Raw genomic sequence first — 18599 nt, forward strand, 5'->3', positions numbered from 1 at the left:
TGTGGCATAGTCGGATTGAATCCTGGCAGGACAATACCATAAAATGAACGTTCAGGCCCTCAGAACCAAGTGCTCTGCCTGAATTTCTAGAATGATAATGGGCAAGGTCATTTCTGATCTGGGCCACTTCCCTGGTAACTGAAGGAAGGATTTTCCCCTTTGCAGATTTTTGGCTATTAACCATAAATTAAGGCTCCGGCGTACCCAGCCTACAGTACCTGGTATTTTCAGGTGGTCCATCCGGGTACTAACCAGGCCCAACCCTGCTTAGCCTGCAAGATCAGACGAGATCAGGCGCTTTCAGCGTGATGTGGCCGTAGGCTTTGGAGTCAGACACATTGGGAATCTAGAGCTTAAACCCTTTGTTCCAAGCCGATAGGATAATGTTTTGCAGCAGTCTTGAATGAAACTGAGCATAAGGAAGGCCTCCAATGAAGCCACCATCTTTCCCAACAACCTCATGCAAAGTTGATTAGAAGAATTCATCTTGCTTTGACCACCTAAATCAGTTCCTTTATGGCCCTGATCTTTGCCTGGGGCAAGAATACCCTTTTCTGGGTGTACCTATGATCAGACCCAAGTATCTTAGCCCTTTTCATGGTTTTAAAGAAGATTTCTCCTAGGCTGAGAATTCAACCTAAATATTCCAGGTAGTTGAATGTGTTGACCATACTTTGTTCTAAGTTTTGGTCTAAGCGGGCTACCGACTGGACTATCAAGAACAGATCATCCAGATAAACCATTATCCTTCTACCTTGGGCCCTTAATCTGGCTAGAATAGGGGCCAGAACCTTTGTAAACACTCAAGGTGCAGTAGCTAGACTGGAAAGCAGAGCTACACACTAAAAATTAAGATTTTCCACCTTGAAAAGTAGATATTACTTGTGAGCGAGAAAATAGGCATATGGAGGTATGCATCTTTGACGTCGATTGATGACAGAAGTTCTCCTCCTTGTAGGATCAAGATCACTGATTGGATTTACTCCATGCGAAAAAAGAGTAGTTATATTCAGGAATTGAATGTATATTTTTGAGATCCAGAATGTCCATTTGGATTTAACCAAACCCCAACCTCTGCTCTTACATGGGGGCCACCATGATCACTTTTTGCCAAAGGATGGTCCAATGCTTGAGAGAAAAATTTATTTTTCTCTGGATCCTTAGGAACGTTTGATCTGAGAAAACGAGGAGACGGGAACTCTTGGAACTCCAGTTTGTACCTTGGAGCTATTGAGGAAGTCCCCCATTTGTCTTGACACTCTTCCTGCCAGATCCTTGAAAACTGCAGAAGAATTCCCCCTATTGAATGAGCGGGGGAGTCTCCTCATAAGGAGGATTCAGTATCTTGTAGGTTTCCTCCCCCAAGACCTCTTTTGTCCCTGTTGTCACTGCCTGGAGGCTGATGCCCCTGGTACAGAAGAAGGAGCTTTAAAATACTTTTACTCCTTTTCTCAAATGGCAAAAGGGGTACTTTTTCCACTAGAATTTCTTTGGATGTATTATCCAAAACATCTCCAAATAGCTGTTTCACCGCAAAAAGGAAGACTAGGCAGGAGCTTCTGCATGGTGCTTAGCGAAGGGCGCAAGGCCTGAAGGATAGAATCTCTCATAGCAACTATTGCAAACATAAAGCTGCCAGATACTGGGCCTCCTGAGCAGGATAACCTTGAACACCTGTTTAAACTGGTCTCTCAACGATTAAGCAATTACTGTCAGTGCAGGCTGAGACACTCAATCTGCCAGAGAAAAAAGTTTTTTTTTTTTTAATAGGGATTCCAACTTTTTATCCGTTGGATCCCTAAGCATTTGAGCATTGTCTGTCGGACAAGTCAAACTCTTATCCAAAGAGGATATAGCAGCGTTAATTGCTGGTATACCCTACTTAGTGAATTTCCTCCACCATAGGATAATGTGTGAAAACTTTTTAGTGGGGAAAATAATGCTTATCTGGGTGATCCTCTCAGATACAAAACAGCTTTTCCAACAATGAATGGACAGGAAAACGCATGCACAGCTTGAGGAGCCTTTAGCAAACCCAAACACTCAGTTAAGGGTACATAAATATGGAGCGGACCATTCGGCAAGAAATTGCACCATCAATCTTAAGCTTGAAACGGCTGATTCTCCCGCAGTTGACACCTCAGAAGAGGAGTCATCAGCCTTACCACGGTCCCCAGAGGGATTTTGTCTTCTCCCGTCCCTAGTTCCTCAGTTTGAGGGTCCTGGGCAATGGAAGAGAACCTGTCGCATTTGGACCCACACTGGAATGTGATAAAAGTCGCTAAACTTTTTTTTTTTTTAAAAACCTATCATGGCTGAGGAAAAAAGATCTTTTCAGTAAAATAAACAGGGGCTGCAGTGTTGAAAACAGCTGCAACATTTCATGGTCTCGATGCTCACTCTGACCAGCCACCCTTTCTCAGGGGAGGATGCCAGTTGTAGAGATGAGTAGGCTTTCCAGAGCTTGAGGGAGATCCGTTTAGTTCTTTTTTGGGGGTGTTTCAACCCCCCCCTTCTGACCTTAGCCCGATGCACAAAGCAGAGGTACTACCAGAAGAAATCGCATCCACTGCTTGAGCAATAGTCCAGCCATTGCCGCTGCTATTAATGCTCAGCCTGATGCAAATTGTAAATGTGTCAAATAGGAAATGCCTGTGTCACCAAAATCTCTCTAATGCTCCTCTTTGCTCTTATGTCTCTCCGACAATTTTGCAGCCAGCAAAAGGAGTTTTTTTTTTTAAAAACACACTCCCGCGTTGTAGGACGCCAATGCCGCGCTAAGCCCTGCCCCCACCTCGCATCGTGCCCCCCTCCTTTCTCTTTCAAAAAAAAAGTTTTCCTGCCTCTGATCTCACGGGATCGGCTTGTGAGTGAGGGAGGGATGGCGTGGAGGAGACCTGGAAGCCGCCACTGAGTAGGGGTGGTGAAAGAAAACGGCATTGCCCATCGTTTTCAGTTCTTCCTTATACTCAGCCTCAGGTGGGGGTGTCTGGAGGAAGCAAAACACCCCAAACTTACTGGAGGTCTGCCTGCTAGCCAGAGGAAAAAAGTCTGTTACTTCTGTGACACAGCGTGATCTCTGAGTAAAGCACGAAAAGATACATGCTACATACAGCCCCCAGTGGTGACACTTAGGCATGACAACATTTACTTTAAAGGAGACATTTCATAAGAAAATTTAAAAATTCCTTAGAAAACTCCTTACCTTTCCCGCCGCAGGGTTTTCTGTGGTAAAACCAACAGACCCAATCTTCACCCTTCACGGTGGGTTCCGTTAACAAACCTTCAGGAACTGGGGACCCACAATCCTGGACCTGTAATAGCACCCCGCCAGTAAAACTTTATGGCCTTAATACCAAAAGTACTGGATCCCAGGGTGCAGCTATCTAAAAAGAGAAGCGTTTACAAGCAAAACCTCGTTTCTTCGGATACTAGGCCCGGGCACCATTTAACTTGGCCATAGACACTTTGAATGGATTCGGCTGCATAGCTAGCCCCAGTAAGGATTGCTCCAGTGGAGCTCAGCACAGCACATATTCACTCGTGACCAACACCTTAGACACTGGCGAAAAAACTGAGATGCTCCCGGTATAGGAGGGGTTATATAGGAAGGCAACTTACTGTTTAGGGTGTGCCAGTGTCCAGCACCTGAAGATGGACTATAACCCACAAAGTAATTATTATGGCTCTGTGTCCCGTGATTTACGATTAAAGAAAGTTTGTTCTGTTTATAGTTCTTGATAACATTTGACATGAACTTTTGTTGCCCTGCAATTCTCCACCAAACGGTTACATACTTTATATCTGCAGATCTGCAAATCTTTTATGGTCTTACCTCGACAACTATTATGCAAATAGTGATTAGGGATGAGCCGAACACCCCACGGTTCAGTTTGCACCAGAACCTGCGAACGGACCGAAAATTCGCACAAACGTTAGAACCCCATTGAAGTCTATGGGACTCGAACGTTCGAAATCAAAAGTGCTAATTTTAAAGGCTAATTTGCATGGTATTGTCCTAAAAAAGGTTTGGGGACCCGGGTCCTGCCCCAGGGGACATGTATCAATGCAAAAAAAAGTTTTAAAAACGCCAGTTTTTCGGGAGCAGTGATTTTAATGATGCTTAAAGTGAAGAAAAAAGTGAAATATTCCTTTAAATATCGTACCTGGGGGGTGTCTATAGTATGCCTGGCGCGTGTTTCCCGTGCTTAGAACAGTCCCTGCACAAAATGACAATTTAAAGTAATAAAAGTCATTTAAAACTGCTTACAGCTTTAATGTAATGTCCGGTCCTGGTAATATGGATGAAAATCAGTGAGACAAACAGCATGGGTACCCCCCCCCAGTCCATTACCAGGCCCTTTGGGTCTTGTATGGATATTAAGGGGAACCCCGCACCCAAATTAAAAAAAGGAAAGGCGTGGGGCCCCAGGCCCTCTGAAACAAGACAGGGACTGTAGGTTTGTTGTTAAGTAGACTCTGTTTGTAATTTTGAAGTGGTACATTTTTAAAGTGTAGCTCCAGCCAAAAAATCTAATTTTAAGCTTTTTGGAAAACATAGGGAAGGGTTATTACCCCTATGATATTTCCTTTTGCTGTCTGTGCACCTCTTCAGAAGATTTTACCTCACTTTCTGTCCCAATGACAAATGTTTTTTTTAAATTTGGGGTTTTTAGTGAAACAAGGATTGGTGATAAAGCATCAGTGGAAAGGAGACACGTTTTTCCCATATTAACTCTTACAGGAGAGAATTTCCCTTCCTAGGGATAGATTTCATCTCACTTCCTGTTGTCTCCTTCTGTTTGCAAGTAGGAGTCGTTTGTAAGTTGGATGTTTGAAAGTAGGGGCCTGCCCTATATACTCTGCAGAAATTGGGGCCTTAGGTGTTGGTGTTGCCACAACACTGTAAGTCCTCATAGTTACTCTTGGTGGGCGCAGGAACGGGCCCTGCTGTGAAATATTAGATCAAGAATTGTAATTACATGCCCCTGTTGAATAGTGTCAGAAAAATTGGGCCTTTGGTGGTGGTGGTGCTGGTGCCACAACACTGTAAGTCCTCACAGTTACTCTTGGTGGGTGCAGAAATGGGCCCTGCTGTGAAATATTAGATCAAGAATTGTAATTACAGGCACCTGTTGAACAGGGGCAGAAAAATTGGGCCTTTGGTGGTGGTGGTGTTGCCACAACACTGTAAGTCCTCACAGTTACTCTTGGTGGGAGCTGGAACGGGCCCTGCTGTGAAATATTAGATCAAGAATTGTAATTACATGTCCCTGTTGAACAGGGGCAGTAAAATTGGGCCTTAGGCACTGGTGCCACAACACTGCAACCCTCACAGATACTCTAGTTGGAGCGCAGGAACGAGCCCTGCTGCAAAGTATTGCATCAAAAATTGTAATTACACGTCCCTGTTAAACAGGGGCTGAAAAATTGGGCCTTAGGCACTGGTGCTGGTGCCACAACACTGCAACCCCTCACAAATACACTAGTTGAGTGCAGCAACGAACCCTCCTTGCAAAATATTGCATCAAAAATTGTAATTATACGCCCTTGTTAAACAGGGGCTGAAAAATTGGACCTTAGCCACTGGTGGCGGCGCCCAGAACCAAAAATATTCTTACAAGCTATCAGCATGATCATTGAGGAGGAAGAGGATAGTCACTCATAACAGGATAGTGACTCAGCATCAGCATAGGTAGTCTTGAAGGGATCTGACGGCAGGCAGCTACAGTATTTACAGGCCCACACCAAAGAACTTTTGGAATAATGTGCAGAGACAGCAGCGCCCTGCACATGCGGAGCTCTGCGGTGTGATGCAGTTGGTGTGCTGCCCTTAAGCTGGCCCCTGGAGGGCATCCTGCCTCGTTGGTGATGTGCCTCCTCCTCCTCCTCTCTCCTATCAGGCACCCACGTGAAGTCAGTGACCTCATCATCCCCTCCCTCCACATCACTGGAGCAAAGCTGGCAGTATGCTGCAGCAGGGGGAACATGACTGCCAGAGTGCTGTCTTTCTTGGGCACCCCCTCTCTCTGGGCTCACGTTACTGCCTTCCTCTAGCTGGGTACCATCATCGGAGCCTTCAAAACTCTGGGCATCCTCCTGGAGCATGTACCCAACAGTGTGGTCAAACAGTTCAGGGGACTCCTCAGGAGGACATGGTGGGGCTAGGGAAGGAGTGACTGATGTCATTGAGCCGAGGGAAGAGGCCGCATTGGCAGCTGCTTTGCCAGACAAAGTACCCTGAGCCTGGGTGAGAGAGGATGAGGAGGATGAGGACGGCTTGGTCATCCACTCTACCAAGTCTTCCGCAAGTTGCGGCTCAACGCGGCCAGCTGCCGAAAAAAAGGACAAGCTTGTCCCACGGCCACGTGCTGATGAGGATGCACCATCTCGACAACCAGCACTGTTGCCTCTAGACACAGAGCCTGCTTGCCCTCTTTTATTGGCTTGTGACTGTCTGCATCTCCTTGTTGGCCTTACAGACATGCTAATGGCCTGCAGTGAGATGTAGCTGCACATAGCTGGGATGTATATATATACTGTTACTGCAGCTAGCAGAATCAACTGCCTGCCTGTAGTATTATTAGTATGAGAACACCAGCAATTGTCTTCAGGTAGCTTTAGGTGCACACTGTGCAGAGGATGCAGTACACTAACTGTAAATACTGTAGCTGCCTGCCTGTGGTATTAATAGGATCAGAATAACACCACCAATTTTCTTCAGGTAGCTTTAGGTGCACACTGTGCAGAGGACACAGTACACTAACTGTAAATACTGTAGCTGCCTGCCTGTGGTATTAATATAGGATCAGAAGAACACCACCAATTTTATTCAGGTATCTTTAGGTGCACACTGTGCAGAGGACGCAGTACACTAACTGTAAATACTGTAGCTGCCTGCCTGTGGTATTAATATAGGAATAGAAGAACACCACCAAATTTCTTCAGGTAGCTTTAGGTGCACACTGTGCAGAGGACACAGGACACTAACTGTAAATACTGTAGCTGCCTGCCTGTGGTATTAATATAGGATCAGAAGAACACCACCTGCCTGTGGTATTAATAAGAGCAGAACAACAGCAATTGTCACCAGGTAGCTTTAGGTGCACACTGTGCAGAGGACACACTACACCAACTGTAAATGCTGTAGCTGCCTGCCTGTGGTATTAATAGGATCAGAAGAACACCACTAATTTTCTTCAGGTAGCTTTAGGTGCACACTGTGCAGAGGACGCAGTACACTAACTGTAAATACTGTAGCTGCCTGCCTGTGGTATTAATAAAATCAGAAGAACACCACCAATTTTATTCAGGTAGCTTTAGGTGCACACTCTGCAGAGGACACAGTACACTAACTGTAAATACTGTAGCTGCCTGCCTGTGGTATTAATAGGATCAGAAGAACACCACTAATTTTCTTCAGGTAGCTTTAGGTGCACACTGTGCAGGGGACGCACTACACTAAATTGTAAATACTGCAGCTGCCTGCGGTACTGTACTAATAGGATCAGAAGAACACCACTAATTTTCTTCAGGTAGCTTTAGGTGCACACTGTGCAGAGGACGCACTACACTAACTTGTAAATACTACAGCTGCCTGCGGTACTGTACTAATAGGATTAGAAGAACACCACTAATGTTCTTCAGGTAGCTTTAGGTGCACACTGTGCAGAGGATGCACTACACTAATTTGTAAATACTGCAGCTGCCTGCGGTACTGTACTAATAGGATCAGAAGAATACCACTAATTTTCTTCAGGTAGCTTTAGGTGCACACCGTGCAGAGGATGCACTACACTAACTTGTAAATACTACAGCTGCCTGTGGTACTGTACTAATAGGATCAGAAGAACACCACTAATTTTCTTCAGGTAGCTTTAGGTGCACGCTGTGCAGAGGACGCACTACACTAACTTGTAAATACTGCAGCTGCCTGCGGTACTGTACTAATAGGATCAGGAGAACACTAATTTTCTTCAGGTAGCTTTAGGTGCACATTGTACAGAGGATTTACACTAACTGTAAATACTGTAGCTAATAGGACTAATAGGATCAGAAGAACACCAGCAATTTTCTTCAGGTAGCTGTAAATACTATAAAAACACCTGCCTGCCTGTCAGGATGTGTATATATACACAATACACTGTAAGTGCAGCTAACTGACTCGCCTGCCTACTCTATCTAACTTAAATCAAATGCAGTGTCTCTCTGTCCATCTATCTCTCTCTCAACGCCGGAACACACTACACAGGGCCGCCGTGTAGGCGGCCTTATATAGTGTGGGTCGTGTACTAAACCCCCTGAGCCATAATTGGCCAAAGCCACCCTGGCTTTGGCCAATTACGGCTCTCTGTACAGACGGCGCTGTGATTGGCCAAGCATGCGGGTCATAGTGCATGCTTGGCCAATCACCAGCCAGCAATGCACTGTGATGCCGCAGTGAATTATGGGCCGTGATGCGCCACTCGAATTTGGAGCGACCGGCCCTTATCGTTCGGAATTCGGCGAATGACCGAACAGGCAATGTTCAAGTCGAACATGCGTTTGATTTGAACACGAAGCTCATCCCTAATAGTGATGATGGGAAGTAAAAAATTCACCCCTCTGAAAGCACGGAGACCCCCTGACCTCTGATTTTGTCAGCCCTCAAATGCACTTTGAAGAACCTGGGCAAACACTCTCTGCAGCCGCTGCTCTTCTTCATTTATGCCAGGGCTCTGCCACCTGCAGAGCTGGCCTAGAACAATGATGCCCTATTGGCAACCTTCTGGCAGGGCCTAGATGATAAGATTATGGTGAACAGACTGAAAGTTCTGACCTTAATGATCTAATTTTCCTCAGTACACAGGTTGATATCTGCTTCCATGAGCTGGCATTTGAGCATTCTCCGCAGCAAAAACCCACACCTTCTCCCCACACTCCTTGGATTTCCCTTGGGTTTTGGATATACAGTACATACAGATCTCTCTAATAGTCAAGAGAAACTTATGCAGTTGAGCAGAACACACCTTACACCGGAAGAACATTCACAAAGACGTGCACAGGAGTTGTGCATCTACTGTGGGAAGAAAGGTAATTTTTCAAATGTCTTCATCTTCTGAGAAATTGACTCACTCATTGATCCGAGTCACTCAAAGTCAAAACAGTTTGCTGATTGTCATCACCAGGCAGCTTTTATTCCCATCCTGGAGCCAAGGTTTGTCTCACTATATAAAAAATCACTGCCTCAAAGTTCCCTCCATCAAGTTCACCACTCAATTTTTTGGTCCTTATAAAGTCTGGACCAGAATCAGTCGAGTTACCTAAAGATTATTCATTTTTTTCATGTTTTGTTATCAATTTGTAAATGGATAGGAAACTGGCTAAAAGACCGAATTCAGAGAGTAGTGGTTAATGATTTTTACTCTGAAAGGTCTAAGGTTATCAGTGGGCAACTGTGCGGCAAATGAGGTTTAAATTTGATAAAGTGTAAAGTTAAAGATTTAAGTTATACACTTGGGGGGCTAAGAATATGCATGCATCATACATACTAGGGGGAGTACAACTGGGGGAACCCATAGTGGAGAAGGATCTGGCAGTTTTGGTAAATCATAAGTTTATTAATATATCAAAAGAATCCGCGCTTAGGATGTTAAAAACTGCTGCCCCCCTATAAAGAAGGTACCACCTAGGTGAAACCTAAACAAAGTAAAAAACATAGGATAGGGAATGGCTTTTTTTTTGTGAAAGCAATTAATTTAAATGTGTATAAACCATGAGAATATATGTGTATATATATATACCACAAAAATTATTCCTTCCTATTATAGGACGATATAAAGTGACAGGTGCTTAAATAAATATGTGCAAAAAGAAATATATATGTGTATACATCAGTATACGAATAAAAATACAATCATAAGTATACTACTCCCCAAAAAGTTGTTAGTGTTCATCAAATTACAAACTGTGCAATGTATACATAACCAAGTTAAAGTTATCTACTAAAATAAAAGTTAACAGTAAGTGTCCATAAAAAGTGACTTAGTGCTCCATCCGATTGGTGAAGATCCTCTTTAACCACATGCCGACCGTGCCATCGCCAAAAGACAGCTACAGCGCGGTCGGCTTATCCTGGGAGGGCGTCCATGGTCGCCCTCCCAGAATCCTGCTGGGGCACGCATCCAGAGAACCCGGCGCATCACGGATCACGGTAAACTGCCGCTGATCGCGGACGTTTACCATGTGATCGCTCCGTCAAATGACATGACATGACGCCGGTTCCTCTCCTCCCCTCTGTGTACCGATCGGTACAGAGTCGGAGGAGCGGGGGAGGGATCAGATGGTAGCAGCGCTGTGGGCTGGATGTGTAGTGCCCACAGCCCTGCTCAGTGACAAATACAGTCACATCCATGGATCCATCCATCCATGCTCAGCCATCCCTCCATACTCTAATGCCCTGCAATACCCAGCACTACCCTGCAATACTCTGCACTACTCTGCAATACCCCACAATACTCTGCAATACCCCACAATACCCCGCAATACTCTGCAATAACCCGCAATACTCTGCAATAACCCGCAATACTCTGCAATACCCCGCAATACTCTGCAATACCCTGCACTACCCTGCAATACTCTGCAATACTCTGCACTACCCTGCGATACTCTGCACTACCCTGCAATACCCCACAATACTCTGCAATACCCTGCAATACCCCGCAATACTCTGCAATACCCCGCAATACTCTGTAATACCCCGCAATACTCTGCAATACCCTGCAATACTCTGCAATACCCTGCAATACTCTGCACTACCCTGCAATACTCCGCAATACCCCGCAATACTCTGCAATACCCCGCAATACTCTGCATTACCCTGCAATACTCCGCAACACCCCGCAATACTCCGCAATACTCCGCAATACCATGTAATACTCCGCAATACTTCGCAATACCCTGCACTACCCTGCAATACTCTGCACTACTCCGCAATACCCAGCCATACCCAGTCATACTCTGCAACACAAAGCCATACTCTGCCATACCCAGTCATACTCGGCGATACTCTGCAATACCCAGCTATACTCAGCCATACCCAGCCATGCGCAGCCATACCCAGCCATACCCGGCCATGCGCAGCCATACTCAGCCATACCCAGCCATACCAAGCCATGCCCAGCCATACTCAGCCATGAGCAGCCATACTCGGCAATACTCGGCTATACTCTGCCATACTCTGCCTCTGTATGTGGCCAAGCTGTGGAAGTCTCACACATGTGGTATAGCCGTACTCAGGAGGAGTAGGAGAATCTATTTTGGGGTGTCATTTTTGATATGTACATGCTATGTGTTAGAAATATTGTATAAATGGACAACTTTGTGTTAAAAAAAAAAGTGTTTTAACCACTTCCCGCCCGCCATCATATGACGTCCATGACTTTGTGCGGGGATATCTGAATGATGCCTGCAGCTACAGGCACCATTCAGATATCAGCTTTTTCAGCCAGCGATTCCCTACACCATAAGAATTATCATAGCGGCTGTTCCACTGCTTGATCGTTCTTATGGGAGACGAGAGGGGACGTCCCCCCCTTCCCGCCGCCCTCTGGTGCTTCTACCGACTCACCGCTACGATCGAAGCCAGGATCGTTTTTTTATTTTTATTTCAGGCTTCCCAGCCTAGAGATGAGATGTAGGGTCTTATTGACCCCATATCTCACTGTAAAGAGGACCTGTCATGCCATATTCCTATTACAAGGGATGTTTACAGTAAAAATTTTTTGGGGGAAAAAAGTATCAAACTAATATAAATAAAGTAAAATGAACAATAAAAAGAAAAAAAAAATGTTTAAAGTGCCCCTGTCCCCGTGTGCTCGCATGCAGAAGCGAATGCACACGTAAGTCCCGCCCACATATGAAAACGGTGTTCAAACCACACATGTGAGGTATCTCTGCAATCAGTAGAGCGGGAGCAATACTTTTGGCCCTAGACCTCCTCTGTAATTCAAAACATGTACCCAGTAAAAAATTTTAAAGCATCACCTAGGGGGATTTTTAAGTAGCGAAGTTTGGTGCCATTCCACGAGCGTGTGCAATTTTGAAGGGTGACATGTTAGGTATCTATTTACTCGGCGTAACTTCAGAGGGTCTCAAGAATATAGATAGGCCATAAGTAATTCAGGTGTGATCGATTTTCAGATATTGGCACAATAGCTTTTGGACTCTATATCTTTCACAAAGACCAAATAATATACACCAATTTGTACTTATTTTTACCAAAGATATGTAGCAGTATAAATTGTGGCCAAAATTTGCTAAATTTTATAACAGAAACAAAGAAAATTTCATTTTTTACTGAATTTTCAGTTTTTTTTCTTTTATAGCGCAAAAAATAAAAAACCCAACGGTAATTAAATACCACCAAAAGAAAGCTCTATTTGTGTGAAAAAAAGGACAAAAATTTCATATGGGTACAGTGTTGCATGACTGAGTAATTGATAATCAAAATGTGAGAGCACCGAAATCTGAAAATTGGTCTGGTTAGGAAGGGGGTTTAAGTGCCCAGTTGTCAAGTGGTTCAAATTAAACATAAGCAAAAAGTGCTGGCTTTGGTGACAGTGTTCCCCTTATGTGTTTTCACTCACCAGAGCGCCCTCCCCCTGCAGGGGTACAAGCGTGAAGTGTTGATCCCGATTCTGGGGTTACGATATCCCTCCAGTTCCCACCTTCAGAGTACGGGACCGTCCACGGGCGGAGAAAAGGGAAGGAGACTCTACTATCCCCTCTCTCAACGTAGTTCCCGGCCAGGCATCCACATATATGTGTTAAAAAAAGGAAGAAGAAATGATCCGCATATCGTAACTCCGTCTGACTTCTTAAAAATTAGTTGCAAGCAAATCCAAAGAATAGAAGTTAAAAAGGAGAGGGAGCTTGCAGACTCTCATGTTCTCCAAACATCGCGGGGAAGCAGCTCTTTCCTGGAGCGGAGCTTGCGTTCCACCGATCATGTGTCTGGAACCACAGCTTCTGGATATGACGTAATGCGTATCAAGTTTGTCCCGCCTTACGCGTTTCATCACATGGACGTAATTTGAGGCGCTGCCATCTTGATACACCATACGCCTTATATCTCGGGAGTAGTTGTCACTGTAGCCAATCACATGCTGTATGCCGCTAACAAGCAGAAAGCAGACCAAATTGATATCTCCCATGTACGCCACCAGAAAAATCCAAATAGTGATACTCATCTGGGCCCCCTATGGTTGTAAAGGAGAAATACCCCCATCTTATAGGTATAATTTAAACCCTCTTTAAGTGCCATCTAGTGGCATGGAACAAAAAGAAAAAGAAAATGCTCATACAGAGTAGCAGTAACAAAAACAAATCGGTGGAATCCAAATATATGATAAAAATATTAATAAATACCCAAGAACAATATTGTTTTTTAACCAACCAATAAATTACATAAAGATGGACGTAGCCTGAGGAAATCTAGTGTTACATTATAATTTAAAAATATATAAAAAATATTAAAAATACAAGAGGAATTTTATTGAATGCTATAAAAATATTAACATATATATATTAAAAATATATATATTAAAAGATATATATAAAAAAAAAAATATATATATATAAATTATATATATCTAAAGGAGGAGAAGAAGATGCCTTTTCTAAATAGGAATAGAATTAAAAATTAAAAATTAAATCACTGCACCCATCTAGGTATCTCAAGGGTAATTAGAAGAAACAGATATATATATATATATATATATATATATATATATATATATATATATATATATATATACACATATATATACTTGTATAAATATTTCATGGAAATCCTTTACAGGAGCTCACTCTCTGTATTGAGGATAGTGGGTGGTAAGGGAATAGAGTTCTATACAAGGGATTTGCTAATTCTAATGCCCCGTACACACGGTCGGACTTTGTTGGGACATTCCGACAACAAAATCCTAGGATTTTTTCTGACAGATGTTGGCTCAAACTTGTCTTGCATACAAACGGTCACATAAATCGTTCTAAACGCGGTGACGTAAAACACGTACGTCGGGACTATAAACAGGGCAGTGGCCAAGAGCTTTCATCTCTTTATTTATTCTGAGCATGTGTGGCACTTTGTCCGTCGGATTTGTGTACACACGATCGGAATTTCCGACAACGGATTTTGTTGTCAGAAAATTTTATATCCTGCTCTCAAACTTTGTGTGTCGGAAAATCCGATGGAAAATGTGTGATGGAGCCTACACACGGTCGGAATTTCCGACAACAAGCTCCTATCACACATTTTCCTTCGGAAAATCCGACCGTGTGTACGGGGCATAACAGTACGTAAAATAACTCATTATTAAAAATGAGATAAGAAACAGTTAAGATTAATGTCCACATTTAGCTCTCTAGGCACTAAACTCCCTAGGCGATATATCCACTTAGTTTCGTTCTGGGACACTTTTATTCTTTTGTTTCCACCTCTCCAATGATCACTGATCAAATCAATACCATAGAAAATTAATCCTGTGGGATCTCTGTTATGGAACTCATTGAAGTGTCTAGAAAGGTTATGTTTCGGAAAGCCTTTCCTAATATTATTTATATGTTCTCTAATTCTGACAAAAAGAGGCCTAGTAGTTCTTCCCACGTACTGTAATCAGCATGGACATTCGATCACATATGTGACGTGGGTACTGTCACATGTGATCAAGTCCCTAATTTGGTACTCTCTTCCAGTTCTAGATTTAAGAAATATCCTTTTCCTTGGCTGTTTTCTACTCACACGACAGGGTAGGCATTTTTGGCACCTGTAGAAACCTTTCATTTGAGGGAACAGTTTTATAGTTTTAGGTGGATCAACTATCTTTTGTACCAGCTGTTTTTTCAGATTGGGGGCCTTTTTGTACATAAATCTTGGCTTCTTTGAGAGTATTTTCGCCAAGACTCTATCAGATTTCAGGATCAGCCAATACTTCCTGATGATGTGTTCCTATTTAGAAAAGGCATACTCTTCTTCTCCTCCTTTAGATATATATAATTTATATATGATATAGATAGATATATATATATATATATATATATATATATATATATATATTTTTTTTTTTTTATATATATCTTTTAATATATATATTTTTAATTTATATTTATGTTTTTATTTTTATGTAACACTAGATTTCCTCAGGCTATCTCCGTCTTTATGTAATTTATTGGTTGGTTAAAAAACAATATTGTTCTTGGGTATTTATTAATATTTTTATCATATAATATCTGGATTGCACCGGGTTGTTTTTGTCACTGCCACTCTGTATGGAAACTTTCTTTTTCTTTTTGTTCCATGCCACTAAATGGCGCTTAAAGAGGGTTTAAATTATACCTATAAGATGGGGGTATTTCTCCTTTACAACCATAGGGGGCGCCAGATGAGTATCACTATTTGGATTTTTCTGGTGGCGTACATGAGGGATTTCAATTTGGTCTGCTTTCTGCTTGTTAGCGGCATACAGCATGTGATGGCAAGATGGCAGCGCCTCAGATGACGTCCGTGTGACAAAACGTGTAAGGCGGGACTAACTTGATACGCATTACGTCATATCCGGAAGCTGTGGTTCTGGACACATGATCGGTGGAACGCAAGCTCCGCTCCAGGAAAGAGCTGCTTCCCCGTTATGCTTGGAGAGTATGAGAGTCTGCGAGCTCCCTCTCCTTTTTAACTTCTATTCTTTGGATTTGTTTGCAACTAATTTTTAAGAAGTCAGACGGAGGTACGCTATGCGGATCATTTCTTCTTCCTTTTTTTAACACATATATGTGGATGCCTGGCCGGGAATTACATTGAGAGAGGGGATAGTGGAGTCTTCTTCCCTTTTCTCCGCTCGTGGACGGTCCCGTACGCTGAAGGTGGGAACTGGAGGGATATCGTAACCTCAGAATCGGGATCAACACTTCACGCTTGTACCCCTGCAGGGGGAGGGCGCTCTGGCGAGTGAAAACACATAAGGGGAACACTGTCACCAAAGCCAGCACTTTTTGCTTATGTTTAATTTTAAAGAGGATCTTCACCAATCGGATGGAGCACTAAGTCACTTTTTATGGATACTTACTGTTGACTTTTATTTTAGTAGATAACTTTAACTTGGTTATGTATACATTGCACAGTTTGTTAATTTGATGAACACTAACAACTTTTTGGGGAGTAGTATACTTATGATTGTATTTTTATTCGTATACTGATGTATACACATATATATTTCTTTTTGCACATATTTATTTAAGCATCTGTCACTATATATCTTCCTATAATAGGAAGGAATAATTTTGTTGGATACACACGCTTTTTTACTGTATATATGTATATTATATATATACATATATTCTCATAGTTTATACATATTTAAATTAATTGTTTTCACAAAAACAGCGCCATTCCCTATCCTTTGTTTTTTAATACGTTTATTAATAGCATGCAATGCCAAGCTGCGGTTTCCAAAGCGAGCAAAGTCCTTTCTTGTATTAGGAGAGGTATGGAGTCCAGAGAGAGAGATACAATTTTGCCCCTGTACAAATCATTAGTAAGACCACATCTGGAATATGCAGTTCAGTTTTGGGCACCAGTTCTCAAAAAGGATATCAAGGAACTGGAGAAAGTTCAGAGAAGGGCAACCAAACTGATGAGGCATGGAGGAACTCAGTTATGAGGAAAAATTAGAGGAACTGAATTTATTCTCTCTTGAGAAGAGGAGGTTAGGGGGGATATGATCAACGTGTATAAATACATAAGTGGTTATATAATGAACTTGGTGTAGAGTTACTCACTTTAAGGTCATCACAGAGGACAAGTGGGCACTCTTTACGTCTAAAGGAAACAAGATTTCATCTCCAAATAGGGAAAGGTTTCTTCACAGTAAGAGCTGTGAAAATGTGGAATAGACTCCCTCCAGAGGTGGTTCTGGCAAGCTCAGTAGATTGCTGTAAAAAAGACCTGAATTCTTTCCTAAATGTACACAATATAACTGGGTACTGACATTTATAGGTAAAGTTGAGCCAGGCAAAAAATCTGATTGCATCTCGGGGGATCAGGAAGGAATTTTTCCCCCTGCTATAGCAAATTGGATCATGCTTTGCTGGGGTTTTTCGCCTTCCTTCAGGATCAACTGTGGGTATAGGATTGTGTATATAGGATTGTATGATTTGTTTTTGTTATTGGTGAACTGGATGGACTTGTGTGTTTTTTCAACCTAACTATGCAACTATCTAAAAGTGGGCTGACAAGCCCAGACTGGCGCGGCATCACTAAAATTGCTTCTACCCCTGAATGTGTTAGTGATTAATCCCTACACTACCAGTCTCAATCTAATAACTTACACGCGTATAACTAATAAACAGTTGTGACCAATTTAAACCAATAAAAAAATGTTTTAAAAGTAAGAGTAAAGATTGTTAAAAAAGAAAAAAAAAAATGTCATCCTGCAAGGCAATGTATGTAATGCATACTAGCACATTATGAGAGACTTACTTTAAAACAAAACCCTTCAGCGGTGTGCTGTCACTGCTGACAGGGCTCCCATCTTCACCTGGTTTTCCTTCCTACATAGTTACATAGTAGGTGAGGTTGAAAAAAGACACAAGTCCATCAAGTCCAACCTATGTGTGTGATTATATGTCAGTATTACATTGTATATCCCTGTATGTTGTGGTCATTCAGGTGCTTATCTAATAGTTTCTTGAAACTACCGATGCCCCCCGCTGAGACCACAGCCTGTGGAAGGGAATTCCACATCCTTGGCGCTCTTACAGTAAAGAACCCTCTATGTAGTTTAAGGTTAAACCTCTTTTCTTCTAATTTTAATGAGTGGCCACGAGTTTTGTTAAACTCTCTTCTGCGAAAAAGTTTTAAAAAAAAGTTTTATTCCTATTGTGGGGTCACCAGTACGGTATTTGTATATTGAAATCATATCCCCTTTCAAGTGTCTCTTCTCCAGAAAGAATAAGTTCAGTGCTCACAACCTTTCCTCATAACTAATATCCTCCAGACCCCTTATTAGCTTTGTTACCCTTCTTTGTACTCGCTCCAGTTTCAGTACTTTCTTCCTGAGGACTGGTGCCCAGAACTGGACAGCATACTCTAGGACCAGAGTCTTGTAGAGCAGGAGAATTATCGTTTCATCTCTGGAGTTGATCCCCTTTTTAATGCATGCCAATATTCTGTTTGCTTTGCTAGCAGCAGCTTGGCATTGCATGCCATTGCTGAGCCTATCATCTACTAGGACTAGGGATGAGCTTCGAGTTCGAGTCCAACCCATGTTCGACTCGAACATCGCATGTTCAACCGTTTGTCGAATTTTGAACAATATGGGCAATTTGCGCCAAATTCGAGTGGCGCGTCACGGCCCATAATTCACTGCGGCATCGCAGTGCATTGCTGGCTGATGATTGGCCAAGCATGCACTATGACCCGCATGCTTGGCCAATCACAGCGCCGTCTGTACAGAGAGCCGTAATTGCCCAAAGCGAGGGTGGCTTTGGCCAATTATGGCTCAGGGGGTTTAGTACACGCCCAACACTATATAAGGCCGCCTGCACGTCGGCCCTGTGTAGTG

General features: G+C 42.8%; 1 pseudogene; it reads right to left on the reverse strand.

Moving 5' to 3' along the window:
• Positions 1-206: 206 nt before the first annotated feature.
• On the reverse strand, positions 207-322 carry LOC141120703 (5S ribosomal RNA; annotated as a pseudogene).
• Between the last annotated feature and the right edge of the window lie 18277 nt (positions 323-18599).

This window comes from Aquarana catesbeiana, linkage group LG13 (assembly GCF_042186555.1).
Source record: "Aquarana catesbeiana isolate 2022-GZ linkage group LG13, ASM4218655v1, whole genome shotgun sequence".
Classification (NCBI taxonomy): domain Eukaryota; kingdom Metazoa; phylum Chordata; class Amphibia; order Anura; family Ranidae; genus Aquarana; species Aquarana catesbeiana.